This window comes from Euprymna scolopes, chromosome 40, assembly GCF_053919585.1.
Source record: "Euprymna scolopes isolate OS-2025 chromosome 40, ASM5391958v1, whole genome shotgun sequence".
Taxonomy (NCBI): domain Eukaryota; kingdom Metazoa; phylum Mollusca; class Cephalopoda; order Sepiida; family Sepiolidae; genus Euprymna; species Euprymna scolopes.
The window spans coordinates 58,215,575-58,236,541 of record NC_136521.1 but is presented as its reverse complement, the minus strand read 5'-3'; positions in this window follow the sequence as shown (position 1 = coordinate 58,236,541).

The following is a 20,967-nucleotide window of genomic DNA, read 5'->3' as shown; positions in this document are numbered from 1 at the left end:
GTGGGATTTTGCAGCTTGTCGGGTCTGTCGAGGGTGTTCACGTCGTGGGGGCACAAGTGCTTGCAGTTCTTCAGAGCATTCACCATTATAATACTTGTAAAACAGGCAGAGGGATGCAACGTTTCGACGATGGGACAGAGGCTGAAGCTTAGATGCCAGTTTAGGGCCTATCAGATTTGCGACTCTCTTTTGAACCCTGTCAAGGAGCGAGAGACTAGTAACAGATGCACCGGCCCAAATATGACAGCAATACTCCATACATGGGCGAATAGTGGCCTTATAGAGGTACAGGATACTTTCGGGTGTTAGAAGTTTTCTAGCACGGTAAAGAGAGCCCATCTTCCTCGCAGCGGCCCTGGCAATGCTCTCGATGTAAGTGTTCCAACTCATGTTTCCTGTGAACGTTAGGCCAAGGAGCTTGAGAGACGTACTCTCAGATAAAGAGTCGTTGGCCATTGCTATAGGTGGTAGAGAAGGTTTCTTGTAATTATTGAAGGAAACCAGTTTTGTCTTCGCGGCATTGAACGTGACTATCCATTTTTGTCCCCATTCCACTACTGATTGGAGGTCATCCTCTAGTGCTTCTGCCATTACTTTAGATATATGTTCATTTGTTTTCCTGTCGTGCCTGCTATAGAGTGTGGTGTCATCAGCATATATGCTCATCTCAGAGGCAATTTTGTCGGGGAGGTCATTTATGAATATCAGGAACAGCAGAGGTCCAAGGATAGATCCCTGGGGCACACCCGCATTTATATCATATTGTTTAGATGTACGACCATCGAGGACAACCTGGATTTTTCTCTTATCTAAGAATGATTTAATTATGTTAAGTATTCTACCAGTGATACCGTATGATCTAATCTTCCTGAGGAGACCCTCATGCCATTCTAGGCACTGTATGTGCTCTCTGCTTATGTCAGCATTTGTTCCCAGTTGTCTTGTATATACACTTCACTTGCTACTGGTATTTAACAATGTCGACTCAGGAAAGGTGTGGTTAAAGATTGTGCACCTCGTTCCACAAAAAATTTCACGCGTAGGCACCCTACGTGTGTATCCATAGTTTGTTAAAGACTGAAGGAGCCTTTATATCTCTGGAAATATATTTTATTTCCTTATAATATATACCAATCCTTATTTAAGAAGCTCAATGAAATTACAGAGTAATATAGTGAACGAATGGTAAAGTTCTATATTCCAAAGTTGACCATCTTATAAGTTATTTCTTTTAAATCAGTTGACATTTACAATTCTTTACAGTATCTGTTTCGTAGCGCAAAATCAATTACTTAACTCTCTCTCTCTCTCTCTCTCTCTCTATATATATATATATATATATATATATATACATATATATATACACACACACATATATATATATATATATATATATATATATATATATATATATATATATATAAAGTGAGAGAGGGAGAGAGAGCCAAAAAGAATTAAAGAAATTCTTTAAATGGAGACTTATAAAGATAATACAAAGCTCAACATTTGAAGCGACAATATAAAGATATACACTAACGTTTATAAATTTAATCGTTTATTCAATAGAGAGATTACATCATTAGGGGTACGGGTATTCATATATATATATATATATATATATATATATATATATATATATATATATATATATATGCTCTTTGTACCTATATATTTCGAACTCTAATGGTTCGCATCAGGATAGGATACGTGATTTCTTGAACATATAATGCGGGCAGATTAGATAGAAAAATATTTGATGCTGGGAAAAATTATTGGCCAGAACTAGAGGGAAGACATAGAACACAGTTTACTGACCGTCTCAATATAAACACGAAATGCACAAACATAGATTTTATTAGAAGGACTGAATGTATCAAGTTCACAGGAAAGTTCTTGCGGTTTTTAACTTTTAAATATAAATGAACATATCTCGGCTCAAACAAAATTTTTTGATCGAAATAAGCACCATCAGAATCAACACACTTTTGCCAACGCAAAGGTAAAAATCTTACGTTCTGGTGGATATGAAATCGTTGAAGGCGTTTTTTTTATATCACTTGAGTTTTTGAAGCATTTCTCACGCAGAAAGTTCTCGAGATGCTTGAAAAAGGTAAAGTCGGTAAGTGAGAGGTCTGGAGAGTATGGCGGATGAGGCAGAGTTTCGTAGCTCAATTTACTCAACTTCTGCAGGGTTTGTTTATCAACGTGCAGTCGAACGTTGTCGTGGAGGAGAATTGTGCTTTTTCTTCTGACTAATGTTGGGTGTTGTTGTCAAAATTTCTGATGCTTTTCATCCACTTATTGTCAGTACTTCTTCGCCGTAATGATTTCACCTGCATTCAAAAACTATAATGGATGAGACGGGTCGAAGGCAACCAGTCAGCATGACCTTCTTTTGGTGCAACTCCGGCTTCGGGAAGTGTTGTGGAGCTTCGTCGGCGTCTAACCACTGAGCTGAGCGTCGCCGATTGTCATAAAGAACCCACTTTTCATCACGTCAAAACTCGGTCAAGAAACGGGTCGTTCTTGTTGCGTAAAAGAAAGGAAGATTGCACTTCATGACGGCGTTTCTTTTTGGTTGTCGTTCAATTTGTGAGGCACCCATTTATGAAGTGTCTTTGTATTTCCAATCTCGCAAGTGGTTGGAAATCGTCGTATACGTTACGTCTAATTCAGAAGCAAGTTCTCAAACAGTTTGCGTGGATTGGCTCTGACTAAAGTTCTTAATTCATCGTTGTCAACATCAGATGGCTGATCACTACGTTCATCATCTACAATACTTTCGCCGCCGCCACGAAATTTCTTAAACTACCATTGTGCGGTGCGTTCAGCAGTGGTTCCGGGGCAAACGCTTCGTTGATATCGCGAGCTGTTTTAGCTGCTTTTCTGCCTAGCTTGAATTGAAAAAAAAAAAATTGTCCGAATTTTTTTTCTTTTTCTTTCATCTTGTATTAAACGTTCTGAAAAAAAAAAGCATAATTGTTTGCAAACGATTGTCATTTAAACGATTAAACGCTCTTAAAATTAATATAAAGTAAAGGTATCATAACGAGAATTTATTTGAATATACATCATTTGAAATTAAAATTAAAACTTCCGCAAGAACTTTCTTGTCAACATGATAAAAGGGACAGAGGAGTCAGGATCATCGGTGTCTGCCAAATTAGACCTATTAGAAAAGGAAGAAGATACACAGTAGGAAATATCACTACAGGCATTAATATTATTTAAACTATAGTTCGAAGAGAAAGGGAAGAAGTGATGTGTGTTCTTCTATTTATAGATCTCTTTATATAAATATGCGGCACATGTCAGCGCTGTGCTGTGGATGTCGGCCATTTCTTTTTCTGTCAATTTATTCTTGTCGTTGCGCACGTGCGTAGTTGTGACATTGACGTCGGTCGGAGAATGGCGCGTAATCTTCCTTGAAAGCTGGAAGGTTTATGGAGAACAAATATGTCAGCGAAATGTTTTTACTGACCTGACATTTTCCTGCGTTCGCCTGTTTTCTTATTCATGGGTTTGTTGATATGTTGGAAAGTATGACGCACGAAGCGAGGTTTTCAAATAGGCTGACGAGTTAAAGAGAGTCAAATAGATGGAGATAGAAGCTGGAAAGAGATGGAGTCGGGAGGAGGAATGGCGATCGAAGGGAGGAAGGAAGAAATGATGGAGGAACAAGCAGATGTTGGTTGTTTATGTTTTACGGCATATCAACCCTTTTCAGGTCATTTAATGCTGAATCCAGTGATTTTAAAGAAAAAAATTTTAATGGAATATATATATATATGTTTTTCAAGTCGGTATCTATTTAACCTATAGTTAGGACCCTAACAGATACTATCACTCGGGGTCAGAGTGGACCTGGGAGCAATGGCAATTAAAGGGTGACTCCACAGTCCCCAAAGCCCGCAAGCTGGGGGCCTCACCATCAGATATAGTTTAAGGTCATATCCAGGATCGGAAGAAGTAGATAAAAGAGAAGAAAGAAAGAAGCTATATAAATCAGTCACTATAAAAGAAAGAGAGGGATGAAAAGTGATGAAGAAGAAAAGTAAGAGGAACAGGGAGGCAGGAAAGAAAGCAACAAATTAAATAAGAAAAGATATACAAAATAATAATCTACAGAAAAAGAAAGATCAAATCATAATTACGTAAATAAAAAAGAAAAAAAAGAGGAAAACGAAAACGAAAGATGGTTAAAGACACATTACATGAATATTCTTCGTCCAAACTCCTCGGCCTAACATTCACAGGGAACATGAGTTGGAACAGTATAATTGATATCATTGCCAAGGCCGCTGAGAAGAAGGTGGGCGGTATTTATTTGCTCCCTCACCGAGCAAAGTAGGCACAAGGCCGATTTTTAATGTGAGGAGTGAAGGGGAAATAGGGACCAACTCCCCGGGGAGTAGGGGAGCTGAATAGTGACAATTGGTTGCCTCTACATTGACCAAGGTCTTATCTGTGTAGTCTCCCCCACATAGGGTCTTTGCTTGCAGTATCTGCCGGAACAGATGCTACATTTTGATCTTGGCCCGAAGGCCACGAACGTCCCTCTTCTTGCGAAGGGGTTGGGCGATATTTATTTGCTCCCCCACCGAGCAAATTAAGCACAAGGCCAATTTTTAATGTGAGGAGTGAAGGGGAGGAGGAAGGGAAAAGGGGACCAGCTCCCGAGAGGTGGGAAATGGGAGCTGGATAGTGATTTGCCAGCTGACCCAAGTAGGGTTGCCCCTACATGGACCAGAAGATTGCCACAAGGGTAATGGTCTTTGCTTGCAGCATCTGCCGGAACAGATGGCATTTATTTTCTCCCCCACCGAGCAAATTAGGCACAAGGCCGATTTTTATTGTGAGGAGTTAAGGGAAATGGGGACCAACTCCCCGGGGAGTAAGGGAGCTGGATAGTGACAGTTGGTATGAAGGGTTGCCCCTACATTGACCAAGGTCTTATATGTGGGGTCGCCCCCACATATGGTCTTTGCTTGCAGCATCTGCCGGAACAGATGGTATTTATTTGCTCCCCCACTGAGCAAATTAGGCACAAGGCCGATTTTTAATGTGAGGAGTGAAGGGGAAATGGGGACCAACTCCCCGGGGAGTAGGGGAGCTGGATAGTGACAATTGGTATGAAGGGTTGCCCCTACATTGACCAAGGTCTTATATGTAGGGTTGCCCCCACATATGGTCTTTGCTTGCAGTATCTGCCGGAACAGATACTACACTTTGATCTTGGCCCGAAGGCCACAAAGGTACCCCGGCGAGGGGGGGGGGGGCTTGCGAAGGGGGCGAGCTCTCTCTACCGTGCTAGAAAGCTACTTATGTCTAAAAGTATTCTGTACCTCTATAAGCCACCATTCGCTTATGTATGGAGTATTGCTGTCACGTTTAGGCTGGTACATATGCTACTGGTCTCTCATTCCGGGACAGGGTTAAAAAAAAAAAAGTCGCCAACCTGGTAGGTCCTGAACTGTCATCTAAGCCAAAACCCCTGTTTTATCGACGAAAAAGAATCGTGATTTCATAAGTAAAAACAAAGTATTTGCATGCCGTCTGCTAGAATCGAAACCGAAAGCAAAATTATAGCATTTAAAAGCTTGTGTCGTTACCACAGTATTAATGTGACACATATAAACTTATTAAAAATAAACTAACGAGAATGTATAAAATGTATAACGCGATATTTCTAATTTTTTGCCCGTTTTTGAACTCCTTAAAAACTATTTTAACCGTCTTAAGACCCATAAAAGTACAGCCCATAAAAGATCTTACCATTTGAGGCCCCTAGCTCCCCTCTGTGACTTTTAGTTTCAGTAGAGATAAAGTTTGGAAATATGGAGGCAAACAGACAGAGGGGCAGACAAACAGTGAATTTCATTAATTCGATAACAACAAAAGAAAAATAAAACAGAATATGCAATTAAGAGCCTAATAATAAAAACCTAGATAAAAATAAAAAGATAAAAGAAAAAGAATTAAGGAAACATAGGGGATATTACCGCAAAAGAAAGTAAGAAAAGCAAATGGAGGAAACACGAAATAATACACACGGCTACAAACAAACAAAAAAGAAAATAATACTAGCAAGCCACCCGGCATTGCCAGGTCATAAAGCACGCTTAAATATGATATTTTGATACTTGCAGGTTTCGTATTTATTATTATATTATATTAGACCCAACTCCAGTAGTTTCTTCCCCAGAACCGCTAGACTCTGGAATTCCATTCCAGGTCCCTGCTTCCCTAACTGTACTGACATCCAGAAGTTCAAGTGTAACGTGAACCGACATCTTGCTTCCCAAATCCCAACATAGTGCCCCAGTAGTTGCTGCCCCTGATAATAGCCCCCTACACCAAAGTGGCAATGTGCCTTGTTTGTGGTGAAAATGTAATAAATAAATATATATATATATATATATATATATATATATATATATATAGTGATGATTTAAAAAGTTGTTTTTTTAATGACTCGTGCGCCACCACCGAGAATCGAAACTAAAAACGTTTAGCTTACGATCTACTTTTTCCTTTGATGTTAATGCCTGATCTATTAATATATGTTTGCTGCAAGGCTAAAAATTAAAACAGGAATCAATAGCTATTACGTTACGCATGCATATTCGTAATGCCGTTGCTCGACCTTCAGTTTTTAATTTTCACACTTTTCACCGATTTTCCACGAAAAAAAATAGTTATGCATGAGTTCGAATGCCCTATATATTAAGTTTCATGTCTGTAGACCAACAACTGAGAGAGGAGTTTGGTAGGCAACATTCATTAACAAATCTATATACGCATACATAAATACATATAGAAAGAAGATTGCGTTTACTATAACCTTTTTATGCGAATATTCCGCAACTATAAATCGTGCAAGAGTATCTGCATGAATATAATTACGTGTAATAGTTAACCAAAGATGGCCATTCCTAAGAAAACCGAACTTATACACAAAGCTATATTTTCTCTTTTAAATAAATAGAAGAAAGGGTTTTAATATGAATATTAATACACCAGAAAACTAAAAATCATAGGAGTATAGATATGGGAAATCTGGACAAATTAAAATATCATATTTAAGCGTATTTCAGGACCGGGCAACGACCACACGCACCCCACCCCACTAGCTAGTATACTTTTTTTTTCTTCCTTTTTTTTTCTTTTTTTTTTCTACGTTTTATTATTTCGTTCCCGTTATCTGTCTTTCTTTTCTTTGTTTGTGATTATATCCTTTTTTTCTTTTTTTCTTTCTTTATTTGTTTACGTATTAAGGATTTCGCCTTTTCTTCTCTGTGTCCGTCTTTCTCTTTAATTATATATATATATATATATATATATATATATATATATATATATATATATATCAGTGGTTCTCAACCTTTTTTTTTACTCATGGGCCCCTTTTCGCTTCTTTTTATCTTGGTGGACCGCTTCATAACTATTGACCATAAGACAATCTTCTATGTTTCACTAATATAAATTTTGAGGTTTTAACAATCAAAGAAATATTATATAACTAGCGAGGGGTACCCGGCGTTGCCTGGGTGTTTGGAAACTCCGGGGGTGGGGGGAGTTAAAAAAAAAAAAAGAAAGTAATTATGAGGATCGAACCCGAACCGTTCAGGCAAAGTCGTAAATTAAAGTGTGAAAAAAAAAATGTGCGACGTTAACCATTGCCCCACCGCGAGATGCTAACGGAAACACGTTTGAATTTATTTAATTACTTGGATTTGGCAGGTGCCCGTTTTAATGAGTTAATGGGGTCAAGTTTGACTGCGGGATAGTATTTCATTTACTGCGGAATGCTTTGGGTTTTTTTTTTTTTTTTTTTTTTTTTTTTTTTTTCCCAAGATGTTATAGGATAAAGACTAACCCACATGCGGCGAGCGACAAATGTTGAATATTTATGTTCCTGAAATCGAGCAAATTAAATAGACAGGCGAGCTTTGTTGTTAACTCTGAGATATTACGATTTATATGTGATATAAAAAGTTTTAAAAAGTTGTGAACCGACTGACCGCTTCTCTGAAAAAGCCTTTTGTAGACATACAGAAAAAGCGAACACACATACATACATACATACATACATACATAAATACATACATTTTCGCTTTTATATTTATAGATTAAGCTTTGTTTTTAAATGAAAACTAATTTAATGCAAATAAGGTATTCTACAACAACTATAATACTTATGATAATAATGATAATAATGATAATAAGTAATAATAATAATAATAATAATAATAATAATAATAATAATAATAATAATAATAATAATAATCTAAATTAGAGTGATAATAATTCTTTACCAATATCTTGGATTACAATATTACAATGTTTCTTCCATGGTCAAGCCGATGGAGATCAGACAGTAGAAATTATATTTTTTATAATAAAAACTATTCTGAGTTAGTTTTCTTCATGGACCACCAAAATATCCTTGTGGACCCTCATTCTGTTATATTTTGCCTGTGGACCCTCAGAAATATTCCATGGACCCCTAGGGTCCATGTGGACCCCGGTTGAGAACTCCTGATATACATCATTGTCAATTCGCCCTTTTTTGTCTGTTTCGTTTTTTTTTTTTCTTATTTCTTTTATGTTTTTTGTTATATATACTTTTTTTCTTTCTTTTGTCCTTTTTTCTTTCTTTGTGGCTATATACTCCTTTTGTAACTCCTATTCCTTTTACGTTTTACCTTGCTCCTCCTTTGCTCCTTTCCTTTTCTTTTCTTTCTTTTTGTCTACACTTTTATCATTTCGTACTTCATTCTCGGTTTTACAAGTATTTTAATGGTGAATACTTCGACGAACTACAAGCACTTGTACTCTCTCGACGTAAATACTCCCGCCAAACACAACAAGCATCAAAAACCCACTATAAACAATAGAGATCCCTAGATGTAAAAAAAAAAGCCTTCCACTCTAATAGTTTCTTCTCCAAAACTGCTAGACTTTGGAATTCCTTTTAATGTATCTGCTTCCCTGACTGTACTGACATGCAGAAGTTCAAATGTAATGCAAACAGACATCTTGCTGCTCAACTCCCTACATAGTACTCCTACAGCTTATGTCCCTGACAGTAGCCCCCTACATCAAAATGGCACTGTGCATTGTTTGGTTGTTCGTTGTTTCTGTTTTACGGCATATCAATCCTTTTCAGGCTATTTAATGCCGAGTCCAGTTATTTTGAAGAAAATTTTTTAATAGAATATATTTGTTGTTTTCAAGTCGGTTCCTATTTAACCCATAGTTGGGACTCTAACAGGTACTACCACTCCGGGTCAGAGTGGACCTGGGAGCAATGGCAATTAAAGGGTGGCTCCACACTCCCCAAAGCACACAAGCTGGGGCCTCACCATCGGATATAGTTTAATGTGCATTGTTTGGAGTGAAACTATAAAATAAAAGATAAGAAAAGATAGACAACAATAATCTCTAAAAAAAAAAAAAAAAGAAAGAAAGACAAGTAATAATTAGGTAAATAAGAAGGAAAAAGAATCAAACTAAAAAGAAAGAAAGAAAGAAAGAGACACAGGCTATCGAAAGAAAAGATAAGCGGATAGAGAAAAAAACAAAAAAGAAGAACGAAAAAAGAATAAAACAGAAGAAAGAAAGAAAAAAAAGTATATAACCACCAAATAAGGTTGGTTGGTTGGTTGGTTGTTTTTGTTTTACGGCATATCAACCCTTTTCGGGTTATTTAATGCCGAATCCAAAGATTTTGAAGAATTTTTTTTAATAGAATATATTTGTTGTTTTCAAGTCGGTTTCTATTTAACCCATAGTTGGGACCCTAACAGGTACTACCACTCCGGGTAGGAGTGGACCTGGGAGCAATGGCAATTAAAGGGTGTCCCTACACTCCCTAAAGCCCGCAAGCTGGGGCCTCACAACTGGATATAGTTTAAGGTCATATCCAGGACCATCAAAAAAGGGATAATCTGAGAAGAAAGGACGAAATGCACGTAGGGAAAAACGAAAGAATAGATTTTAAAAAAAAAAAGAAAGAAAAGAAAAATGAAGTTAAATAATCACAAAAGATGAAAGAAGCAAAGAAAAGGAAAAGAAAGAAAGAAGGAAAGAAGGGGGTATATAACAACAAAGAAAAAAATGAGAAAAGAAGCAAAAAAAAGAAAGAGATAAAACAATAAACACGAACGAAGATAAAGAAAAACGAAAAGACGAAAAAGGAGAAACGAGAAACATGTATATAAAAAATAAAGAAAGAACTAACGGAACGGAGAAAGAAGACCGAAATAGTAAATACGTAAAAACAGAAAGAAAAATTCATATCTTTTCTATTATATAAAAGTCACTTTGTGTGTGTGTATGGGAGAAAGTGAGAGAGCGAGAGAGAGAGAGAGAGAGAGAGAGAAAGAGAGAATGTTCCTTTCTCATAGTTTCTGAGACGGTTAAACTTGTCTTTTGCATATTTCACTCAAAGGTACTTTATACGTCTGGCAGTGTTCTTAGATAGCGAACTGCTAAACATTTATATAAAAAGAAAAAAAGACTTAGAAAAAGTATATTTTTACTCAGGAGTCACTATATATAAAGGCCTAAAATCTGCTCAAGTAAAAGGATTAATGAGCTTCAAGTGCTTGGTGATCGATAAGGATGGTGAAAGTTTAGCAGAATCTGATTATTTGATAAGACGGTTCAACAACAAAAAAATTGTTCACATTGGACTTGAAAACGCTGTAGTCAGGTAGGCAGCAGACTGGAGATATCGTGTTCCACAGAGTGAAATTTCGACGAAAGAAACTTGGCTCCTGGAAGTTTCGTTTAGTTTTAGACACAGAGGGCGGAAAGAAAATTATTAACAGTGGTTTTGGTTAGACGAGTTCTTGTTGCGAATTTGGTACAGAGGAGCGACGATAGATTTGAAGCTCAGCCGAGCACAATAAAAAGAAAAGAGATGAAAAGAGGCGAAGAAAAAAAAAGAATGAAAAGAATAAAAGAAGAACAACAACAAAAAAGAAGAAAAAGAAGGGAAGAAAGGGAAGAAGGAGAAAAAAGAAGGAGAAGAAAGAGAAGAAAAAGAATAAGAAAGAGAAGAAGAAAAAGAAGAAAAGAAGAAGAACAACAACAAAAAGAAGAAAAAGAAGGGAAGAAAGAGAACAAGAAAAAAGAAGACAAAGAAGAAGAAAAACAGATGAAAAAGAAGATTAAGAATAAGCAGATGAATAAGAAAAAAATAATATAAAGAAGAAGAAGAAGAAGAAGAGGAAGCTGGATAACAGCAAGGAGCAGGGGTGAGGAAAAACAGAAAGGCAAAAGGAGAAGACGAAAAAGATGAAAGAAAAGGAGGAGGAGGGGGAGGAGGAGGATAGGCATGTACATGAAAAGCATTGAGACAAACTGAAAAAAAAACATTTTTGCAAAACGAAGACGAAGTCATTGCAAGAAAAACTCGTTGAACCCATTAAAAAGAAAAATCAGGACAGACACAAAAAAGAATCACAAATTTCTCCAGTATAGTCGATGCACTTAAGCACCGTCGAAGAGTTTCGGTTTCTTGTTAACCTTTTAGCAACCAACGCAAAGACTACAAAGGCACGAAACACGAAAAGAAAAAAGGGAGATAGAATGGCGGGGAGGGAAATTCCGTCGATGAAGACAAAAGATTCGGCTAAATCTGAAAAAAAATGACAATGGAGTCGGCTTATTTGACGTCTCGCACGAATCCTCGCCAACTTGTCTGTATTTTTTTTTTAATCTAATTTCTATCGTCTCTCTCTCTCTCTCTCTTTCTCTCTCTCTCTCTCTCAATTTCTACCTACTCCTTTTTTATCTTAATTTTCGGTTTTCTTTCTTACTTTCTCTCCCTATCGAATCTCAATTCCTGCTCCCTCAATATAACTCAGCATCTCTATCTGCTTCTATATCTATAATGTTTTTTAACGTATTTTTATCAACCCCCCTATCTCTCTCTCTCTCTCTCTCTCTCTCTCTCTCTATCTATCTATCTATCTATCTATCTGTTTCCTTTAACAGTGCTCAATACGTAGGTAGAGCATGGTAGTAAGTTATAAAATATATATGGCGATTAAGCTACACAGAATATTCCGCGTTTCATCTACGCTAGGATTCATCAGGCTTATGTTTAAATCTCAACGATATTTCTCTTGTTTAAAGATGGCCATGTGGGTTTGTTCCTTGCTAATAAAGTCAGAGTGGCCGGGTTCGAATCTTCTGGCCAGCGGTAATCGTGACACCCTGCACTGATGATTCCTGAAAGGATGAAACAATAATGTCTGTAAATATTTAAATGCATTATTGTAATCATTTATATATTCGTTGGTTCTTGTAGAGTGACTATATTTTGGACCTTTGAGTGTTTACAGATTTACATACCAGTTTACAGATATTATAACAATACTTGGATGGTCTGGGTGACAGCACATCCTCATAAAATTGCTAGTCTTGTCTAAGCTTGTGTGACTTCACGTTGATTCGCAAAGCCAGCTTTAAACAGATCGAAATCTGATAGAGATGGTACATTTCAGTTCTTGTGGACAGTTGTCAGGAACAACGGATGCATTCTGCTTTCTGAGAGCACGTTTCAATGCTGTATAGTAAACCCGCTTTTCCTCCAAGTTTCTGCATCTTTTAATGATTAATTTTCCCCAGTTTCGATCACCATCGATGTTCATCAGCTTGTTGACGTACATATATATATATATATATATATATATATATATATATATATATATATATATATATATATATATATATATATATATATATATATATGAACGAACGTGGTGTTTGGGGTTGCTGTACGGCAGTGAGTAGGGAGACGAGAGGACAACAAAAAACTGATGCTGGAGGATAAGATGCGATGCAGAAATTAGCACGAAAATGCCGCACACCCCAGCACACCATCCTCCTTCCAATGCGCATGCGACAGGGACTGCCATTCCCGAATAGGGCTCCAGAGCCACGCTAGCAGATGCCCAAAGACATTCCGCTGCGCACGTCATTATCTGCCAAGATAAGAAAATGCCTACTACTACTACTACTACTATTACTACTACTACTACTACTATTAAATAAAAAAGAAGATTGACAATAAAAAATATATATAATATTGTATATGCATGTAATCATCAACTCAATAAGGATATTACATCAATAGGAATAAGGAATATGGCTGCTCTTTATACCAAGGTATTTTGAATCCTAATGTGTTTCTTTTGGAACTAAGCTCCACCTTACATCTCGATAAGTTCCCATCTAAGTAATCGTCTAATTCTTCTTGGATTCCTTTATATATATATATATATATATATATATATATATATATATATATATAATTCACTTAAAAATTCTCGAGGCAATACACATTAATTTGCGCCAACCATCTTTGTTTAAGCAAGGAGAGTATACCCATAATTTAGAACTTATAGGTATTCGCTGAGATTCTTTCTCTTCTTTTTATTCTCCTATATACAATTTTTTTTTTTTTTTACCCTCGCAATTAATTTATGGTTTTTTGACCACGTTTTTAAACGATGTTTTCTCCCCCGCTGCTAACTTTAATCTTGAAAAGGGTTGGCTGAAAGATGTCTTGATAGTTTTTTTTCTGTCTCACCCCTTATTTATCCGCTTTATTTAATTTATGGTAAGGCGAAATATGCTTTAGAAGTGTATTTTGGTCTTTTGAAAGTTTCTTTTTCATGGTTTATGTTTAAACTTAAACAAAAAACAAAAAATAAATAAACCCTCAGCAATTAATCATGACACTACGTTCGGTCTTCTTCAAAAGTGTTATAAAATTATGTACCCATAAAAATCTTTATATATATATATATATATATATATATATATATATATATATATATATATATATATATACAAAGATTTTTATGGGTATTCCCCTCACCTCACCCTTTTTTTTAACCAAGTAAGATCTGTGACTTACTTGTAATTTCATTAAATACTTTTATATGCAAAATCCGATCCTGCATTTTGCTAATCCTACCCTCTGAGTAGAAGGAGAGTATTTCTTCGAAACTCCGCGGATTAAGGACTATCCACTTATCTTGTGCTTCCTTTTTTAAAATTAAATATGTTTTTAACTCTTTTTCAAGATGTCCTTTAACATGTTTTATTGATCATTTGTTCATATATATATATATATATATATATATATATATATATATATATATATATATATAATCATTCACACACAGTACTGTTTCGTTGTATCACAACTCATCATTATTGTAAGATTAGTAGGTTTCTCTAGACGTAGAATGAACCTACAACCATCGCATTGATAGTCGGTAGTTCTAACCACTGGACCATGGGTCAGTGGTCGTAAACAACCTCATGATATGTCCATTACATAAATATTCGCCCAAATATGCAAAAGTAAATGACTAGTTGGTAAAACTGGAAAAGAAAAAGACAAGATATTCTAGTAAAAATATAATAAATTTATAACTAAAAATATTACAGATATGAGAATTGATTATATAATGTTATAAATTGAATTTTAAATAGAGATGCTTAATGCTGCAAGATTTTAAGTTATAAATTTTTATATATTTTTTACAAGAATACATCGTCTTTTGCTTTTCCCGTTTTAAGAACTTGTTCTTTACTTTTCCATGTTTAAGCTTAACCATATTACTTTTCATGCTCGATTTTTTCTATTGTAATCCATTATTTTTCCAATAAATTCACTTGTTCTTTGTTTAATTTCAGTCATATTTTTGCCCCCATAAACACATACCTAATAACAATATACGGCACTCGTCTGCTTTCAATAAAATCTCCCAGTTATCTTCCTTTCATGTTTCATTCTCTCTGTTTCACTTGTTAATTCTCTTTTCCGCGACAGCAATGAACTGGTAGAAATAGCAGTTGGAAATCAATCATAAAAAAAACGTCGCTCACCTCTTTACATATTTTTACGATTTTGAACACCAGAAAATTAATCATAACTTTTGTTTCACTGAACGAAAATTGAAAATGTTTTTCACAATATAGCTGAGAAGGTGATCTATCAATTTTAATAATTGTTTGAAATTTGTTCAAAAAATGAGTGGGCGGTGAAGCTTTAAAGCAGTTCTAAATGATTATAGCTGCAACTTACACATATCTCTCTCTCTCTCTATATATATATATATATATATATAACTACTTAATTTACTCACATAAAATTAATATACGACAGTATAGATTTATGCGTAAACTTTAAGTATTTACTTCAAAAGTGCTCAATACGTAGGTAGAGCTAGTTAGTAAGTTATAAAATGTATATGGCGATTAAGCTTAATCGCCATATACATTTTATAACTTACTATATATATATATATATATATATATATATAATGAATGTAATCATCTTTACAATTAACATATATATGTGTGTGTGTGTGTGTGTGTGTGTGCGTGTGTGTGTGTGTGTGTGCGCGCGCGTGTGTGTATACATGTTAATTGTAAAGATGATTAAATTCATAATTAATTATATTAGTTTAGGAGATTGAAGAGGTAGTATACACACACACATATATATATATGAATTTAATAATCTTTACAATTAACTTATATATATATATATATATATATATATACTACCTACTCAATCTCCTAAACTGATATAATTCATAATGAATTTAATCATCTTTACAATTAACATATATACATATATATATATATATATATATATATATATATATATATATATGTATATATATATGTATATATATATGCATTTAATCATCTTTACAATTGATATATATATATATATATATATATATATATATATATATATATATATATATATATATATATATATGTTAAGAAAATTTGTTGAAATTCAAAGACTTACATTTTTTCTTTTTGTAACTTTTGTTCATTTCATCTTGAATTTCTTCATTACAGCTGTTTCGTTAATGGGATGACAATTTTATTATTTTATGTGTTCATAAAAATGTCCTCTTCTCACCAACTCATCAGATGTTGTTTCCATTCGATGTCACCGACAATTGATTTTGTACATGATAACCCTATTATATATATTTCGCAAAATTCCGTAATACGAGCTGAACGCCTGCAAATTTCACGGAATTAGAAATATATGTTTTGATAAAGCTGATATTTTCGGTATAGCGCAAAAAATAAGCCATTTTTGACAAGAAATCCAATAACATGCAGCACATATGACTTGATTAACATTTATATTAAAATAGTATTCATTGTATTTAAAATTTACGGTCCTGGATATGACCTTAAACTATATTCGATGGTGAGCTCCCAGCTTGCGGACGTGGGGGATTATGGAGCCCCACTTTAATTTCTATTTCTCCCACGTCCATTCTCACCCGGACTGGTAGTACCTTTTAGGGTCCCAAATGTCGATTAAATGTAAACCGACTTTAAAAAACAAATATATTCTATTGAAAACATGTTCTTCAAAATAACTGGATTCGGCATTAAATAACCTGAAAAGGGTTGATGTGCCGTAAAACAAAAACAACCAACCCACCATTGAAAATTTAGAACGGATTCATATTATTGCAGGATTTACATATCTCCTTTTTCTATGTCCTCCTCCAAAATATTTTTCCATTGCACATATTAAGAATGCTAGCATAAAAATTATATAAGAATTATATGTTGTAGTTAGAAGACTATGTCAAGTTTGGGAAAACAAGCGCGCTTATACTTCTAGTGGTAGGCCTCATCAGAACCAACTCCTAGTTAATTAAAATGAGCTCTGAGGACGCAATTATATTAATAGCTTTTGATTAATTGATCTACTCGCCAAATATTGACTTTTACAATATATATTTCACATTTCAAATAATATGTTAGCAAGTTCGAACGGATCAGTCATATTTGATTTGTTTTTTGTTTTTTTTTGTTTTTTTTTGCTGAGTGTGTTTAATTTTGAAGAAATGTTCTATTTGTAAGAGTATCGATTTTTTTTTTTTATAAATCTCTTATATTTTTAAATTCTTGGAATATCGTCCGTTGGATTATTCTGGACATTGCTGAGCGCGCTACTATCCGCGAGCGGGTTGAACTTTTGGATATTCCATGAGTGTCGACAGTTGGAATCAGAGAAAGGATTATCCGTTATCACATGCTTCTGCACAGGTACTCTCTCTCTCTCTCTCTCTCTCTCTCTCTCTCTCTCTCTCTCTCTCTCTCTATCTATCTATCTATTTATCTCTATCTCTCTCTTTCTCTCTCTCTCTCTTTCTTATTTCGTTTCAAATAATCTTTGTAGACAGTTACGTGTTTTATCGAATTGCAATGGATCAAAACCATATATAATGCAACTACTACTACTACTACTACTACTACTAATAATAATAATAATAATAATAATAATAATAATAATAATAAGCATATATCTTTCTATTATTTTCCTCCCTCGAACAGCTAGACTTTGGAATTCCCTACCTGCAACCTGCTTTCCTGACTGTACTGATATGCAGAAGATTAAATTTAACGCAAACCAACATCTTCTTCATCTTTCCTAGGCATAGTCCCAAATAGAAGCCCATCACGTCCAAGTGGCGATAACTCTTTCTTTCTTTATTTATTTCTCTCTCTCTCTCTCTCTTTTTCCCTCTCTCTCTCTCTTTCTCTCTCTCTCTCTCTTTATTTCTCTTTTTCTTATTTCGTTTCAAATAAATCTTTGTAGACAGTTCAGTGTTTTATCGAATTGAAATCGATCAAAATCATATAAAATGCTACTACTACTACTACTACTACTACTACTACTAATAATAATAATAATAATAATAATAATAATAATAATAATATATCTATTCTAATAGTTTTCTCCCTCCGACAACTAAGCTTTGGAATTCCCTTCCTGCTACCAGCTTGCCTGGCTGTACCGATATGCAGAATTGTAAATGTAACGCAAATTAACATCTTGTTAATCGTTCCTAGACATGGTCCCAAATAGTAGGCCCTTACGTCCAAGTGGCGATATGCATTGTTTGGAGTGAACATGAATAAAAAACGAAAAAGTAAACTAACCCCCAAAAGAATCCAAGAACCGACACGATCAATTGGGAAATGCAATACACTGCGAATCATGCAAACAACTGCATCTTGAACACACACACACACACACACATACACACACACACTTACATAAATGACAAGTGCACACCAGCAGCAGTACTTAAAACCGGAAGTCACAGAATCCTATAAGACATGGATATACAAACGGATAAACCCATCCAAGCAAGAAAACCGTATTTCACAATAATTAACAAGAGGGAAACTTACTGTCTAGTCGTATCTTTCGCCGTTCCAGACGACTACGAAGTAAACAGCAAGGAGACTGAGAAGTGGTGCAAATACACAGAGCTAGCTAGAAAACTGGAAGGAATATGATAGATAAACAAGGTCGAGATAACACGAATAATAGTTGGAGCTTAAAGAAAAATTCCGGAAACCTTTGAAAAAGAATAGAAGTTGGAATAAGAGGAATTGCTAAGAAGAAACCCCGGCAAACAGTAATAATAACGGGTAAAAAGGAAAACCTTTAATGCGGAAACTAATACACATGAACAATAGACGCGAAACTGCTACGGAGGTAAAACCCAAACAAAGGCGACATGAAACCAAGAAGACTGAAACTGTATAATTGTAATTTACCCCCCCCCCCCAAAAAAAAAGTGACAGAATGAACTGATACCAAACCAAATAATCGAGGATGGTCATTGTGGATGGAAAGCACGAGGAAGGAAAGTACTAGACAGACTTCCACTGGATGAGTGCGAAAGGGACTGGGACTTTCGGGAGGCTAGCTGCCACTCAAAATCCAATGAAGACCAATGATCGCTACCAACAAGAAATCAATAATAAACGGCTGTTTCAATAACGCATATTAATTTACAAATATTATTGAAATCGATGGAGAGCTATGAAAATCTGAGGAAACTTGTTGTCATTAGATAAACTCCTAGTTATGAATAATAATAATAATAATAATAATAATAATGATAATAATAATGATAATAATAATAATAATAATAATAGGGATTAATACGTATTAAAATTCCTAAACATGACATAAAGCAAATGATAATAATATAATGAAGAATATAAATATTAGTGAATAATAATAATAATAATAATAATAATAATAATAATAATAATAATAATAATAATAATAATAATAATAATAATTCGATGCCTCCGTTCAGGAGACTTCGCATGTAATTATGTGGCAAGAGTTGCCCAAAAATCCAACCTCACCTCTCCTGAATTGGCACTGCATGAGTCCAGTTGCAAGGAGAAGTCCAGGGCAACTGTAAACAATCCCAAGATAAGCGGAAAGCACATGAAGAAACTGGAAGTCCCAAATGGTTACCCATTTAGTATTGACCAGGTTATATATATATATATATATATATATATATATATATATATATATATATATATATAATATATATATATATATACTGTTATATATATATAACTATACTGTTATATATATATATAACTATACTGTTATATATATACATACATATATACAACTATACTGTTATATATATATATATATATATATATATATATATATATATATATAACAGTATAGTTATATCTTACTCCATACCACTATCAAATATTCTAAAAAAAAAATAATAATAATAATTTTCAGACTTATAACCCTTGAAAATGTTAGTCTGAACGAAAAGCGCTTCGGGTGTATTTTAACGATCTTGTTTTTAATCGAATTATTTATTTTATTGAATTGTACATATAACTTGCCCCATTATTTTTTTTTCTTTTTTATTTTAGTTGATTGAATTTACACGATGGCTCACTTCTTTATAATTATTCTAAAATTTTGCCAATCGAATAAAGTTATATATATATATATATATATATATATATATATATATATATATATATATATATATATATATATAACAGTATAGTTATATTCCAAGATATGAACATTTATTTTATGTAAAACAGTTCCTCCAGACTGTTAAGATTTCGGTACATTTTTTACAGGCCCGTTTCATTATGCAGAAACAAACATGTTATTATTATTTCAATTAGAAAATTATTTGCTTAAGTAGATGTCATGCAGCAAGAATAACAATGTTTATAGAAGACACCACATAAATGTCAAATAAATAAAAAATATATCCCGACAATGTCGTGTACGGCTGCTTTTTATTAATAATACGGTTATTTTGCTTATTATTCCGAACAGCAAGAAAGAACACATATCAAACGAAAATTCTAGAAATGTTGAAGACGATGTCTGGCAAGAATCTCTCCCAATTCAGTTCAATCTCTGATTTGCAAGTCAGCCAGTGGACATGACACGATCATTTATGTGCGATAACACGGCGAGTGGCGGCCACATCACGTCATTCATTGAGAATCATTATTCATACCCCTGTGCATACAATAGATTTCACATAACTATTATGAAACTCCCCTGCAGACACACACACACACACACACACACATATATATATATATATATATATACATATATATAGTGCATCACAAGTGGGTACACCTTCGCATATATATATATATATATATATATATATATATATATATATATATATATATAGTAAGTTATAAAATATATATGGCGATTAAGCTACACAGAATATTCCGCGTTTCATCAACTCTAGGACTCCTCAGGCTTATGCGCGTTTTATAACTTACTAACTAGCTCTACCTACGTATTGAGCACTTTTGAAGTAAATACTTAAAGTTTACGCATAAATTTATACTTTCGTATATTAATTCTATGTGAGTAAATGATATATATATATATATATATATATATATGTATATATATATAAGGTGTCTCAAAAATGTATTCACACTTTAACTCCAATCAGCGTTGTCTAGATAAAAATGTTCAATTTGAACATTTGCGAACATGGTTCCTCAATTCTTCAAAGTATTCTGTATTCGAACATAATCCATTTCTCT